This window comes from Panthera onca, chromosome F1, assembly GCF_046562875.1.
Source record: "Panthera onca isolate mPanOnc1 chromosome F1, mPanOnc1 haplotype 2, whole genome shotgun sequence".
In the NCBI taxonomy this organism is placed as follows: Eukaryota; Metazoa; Chordata; class Mammalia; order Carnivora; family Felidae; genus Panthera; species Panthera onca.
The window spans coordinates 66,164,997-66,167,496 of NC_138355.1; the positions used below are offsets into that span (position 1 = coordinate 66,164,997).

The window sequence follows — 2,500 nt, forward strand, 5'->3', positions numbered from 1 at the left end:
TCACGCTCACGCTCACGCTCACGCTCACTACTGGCGGGGACCGGCGACGGAGGCGGCCGGCGCCGCTGGGGAAGCCCTCTGTGGACCACGTCCGTGGGTGCATGGGTGGTTCAGTGGTAGAATTCTCGCCTGCCACGCGGGAGGCCCGGGTTCGATTCCCGGCCCATGCAACGCGCCATCCCCTTTTGGCCCCGCAGCGCCAACTGCGCGCTACGCTTCCTCTCTCCCTGCTAAGCTGCCTCTCTCCCAGCTTCAGAGCACCTGGCCAAAGCCACCTCTGCTCCTCTCTGGGGGCCCGCCCACGCCCCATCCCGTCCCCGCCCCTGCCGCACATTCCCTTCCTCCTCCCTGGCTCGCTCGCCCTGGGGACAAGGGACAAAACTCCGCCCGGGAGCCAAGGGCCCATCCGCGCCCGCCCACACACCTGCTTTGCCCTTCTTCTCTTTAACGACGCTCGCCTCGCTCCAGTCTCCCGATTCACTGCAAGGAACGCATCCACGCACCAACTCGCCGCTGCCACCCACAAGCTCCTCCCCTTCCCTCGGCACCACCTCGCGCCCCCGCCCCTGCCACCAGCCCCCAACCCCCCCCCCCCAACGCGCGCGCGCGCGCGCGCGCACACACACACACACACACACACACACACACACACAGGCTCTGGCTCACTCTATCCACACTCCAGAAATCCTCCCCTTTTGCAACACCGGCAGAAACCAAGCTGCCACGCCTAGGTGCGCTATACATCCCATTGTCCGGGAGGGTCGCCCACAGACTCCAGGTGGCACCGACACCCGCACCCGCAGGACCCCAGCGTGCCTAACGTCAGGGTCGCGCAGGCCCTTGATTCTCTGCGTCCCGATTCGCCGCCGCCGCTACCGTGCCAACGCGGCTTCCTCTTCCACCGCTAGAGCCGCCCACGGCACCAAAGGCCACCGCCGTCCTCCATCCCTCTCCCACCCCGACCTCCACCCCTCCACACACACCCACACCCACACCCACACGCACACGCACACACACGCAAAAGCAAGGACTCCGAGGAAACTTCCGGCGGGCACGGGAAGCACCCGGAGACCCACGGCCGCCGCGGCCCCTCCGCACCGGTGCAGGGGGGGCGTCCGGTTGAAGCGAGTGTGCCCCAGCAGGTGTGCGCGGCGCACCGGCTGGCCGCTTGGCCTCGAGAGGGGACACCTCTGATCACAGAGCAAATCCCTGGCGGACAAGGGTGTCCAAGATGGGGCGGGAAGGAGACTGAGGCGTGCGATGGCCCGTGGGAGGCATCCACAGAAGAGGACGGATACAGGGGTGGACAGAGGGACTGACGGCGCCTATCATGGCGAGGCACGGGGCGAGGCGGGATGGGAAACTGTGAAAAGCGCAACTGTAGAAAGTGTGCGTGAGTGGGGGCGGGGGTGGAGGACGCCGCTCATCGGGGGTGGGGGGGTGGGGCGCGGAGGTGTTGAAAGGGACCTCTGGGTAACACGCTGGCCCCTGTGCCAAAGGATGCAGGGGACCGACGTGTCCTGCAATTGGAATGACAAGTTGGCGACGAGTGCGCCCAGTCCCCCGGGGTGACTGCACCGCCAGCCACCTGCCTGGCTGCCGGGGTTTCTTCCCCCGCGGTTCCCACGACACCTCCCCGCTGTGTCACCTCCAGTGCCCGGGGGGACCGGGCCGGGCCCGGATGCCTCTTCCCTCCTCCACCTCCCGGGCCCCGGCGGTCGGACTGTGCGCTCCCATCGGGGCCCAAGACCACCGTGCCCATGGGGTCTGCTCTCCGGCGCCGGGGAGAGACGCAGCCAGCCAGGTCGTGGCGCTCCCGCCCGGCGTGGGGCAGGGAAGCCGCCCGAGAGGTCGCAGGCCCGAGGGGGGCGAGGGAGGCAAGGCCCGGGGGGCTCGGCCAGGTGACGGGACTCAGGGCTGCGCGTGGCTCACCTGCCCCACGCGCCCAGCACCGCCACCGCGGGCGCCTCGGGAGGGAGGACGGGATGGCTCGTCAGCCTGGCCAGCTAGGAGCGCCACCGGCGGGGGCGGTGGGGGTCCGAGCACACTCGGGGGGCCGGGGCCTCTGCGCACACTGGTGGTCCCGGCGGGGGACAGAGGTCGCCCCGGCCACTCGCGTCTCGGGCTGTGGAAGCGAAGGAGCCAGGCGAGCGCGTGCGCGGGGGGGCGAAGGGGAGAGGCGATGCCGAGGGCCTCCAGAGGGCCAGCCAGGCCAAAAAGCTCGGAGGGGCCGAGGTGGCAGGGCGAGGCTTGGGCTGCCCGTGGGGGCGTGGCAGGTGGCCTTGTGCGCACACCGCCGCGGCCGCCGCCGTCGTCGTCGTCGTCGTCGTCGTCGTCGCCGCCGCGGCGGCGGGGCCCACGACAAGCTAGCCACCTGTGGCCTGGCGTGCTGGCGTGGGCTAAAAGGGGGTGGTGCGGGTGCACTGGGGACCGGACGGTGGGTGGGTCGGCCTGGCAGGCCGGGAGGGGAGGCCCCGGAGGGCCAGAGGAAGAAGAAAGG

The 2,500-nt window shown here is 70.5% G+C and overlaps 1 non-coding gene across 1 annotated transcript; it reads left to right on the forward strand.

The window, feature by feature from the left end:
* The first annotated feature begins 99 nt into the window (after positions 1 to 99).
* Positions 100 to 170, forward strand: TRNAG-GCC (transfer RNA glycine (anticodon GCC)). The gene has a single exon. It is a non-coding gene; the product is annotated as a tRNA-Gly (tRNA).
* Positions 171 to 2,500: the final 2,330 nt, after the last annotated feature.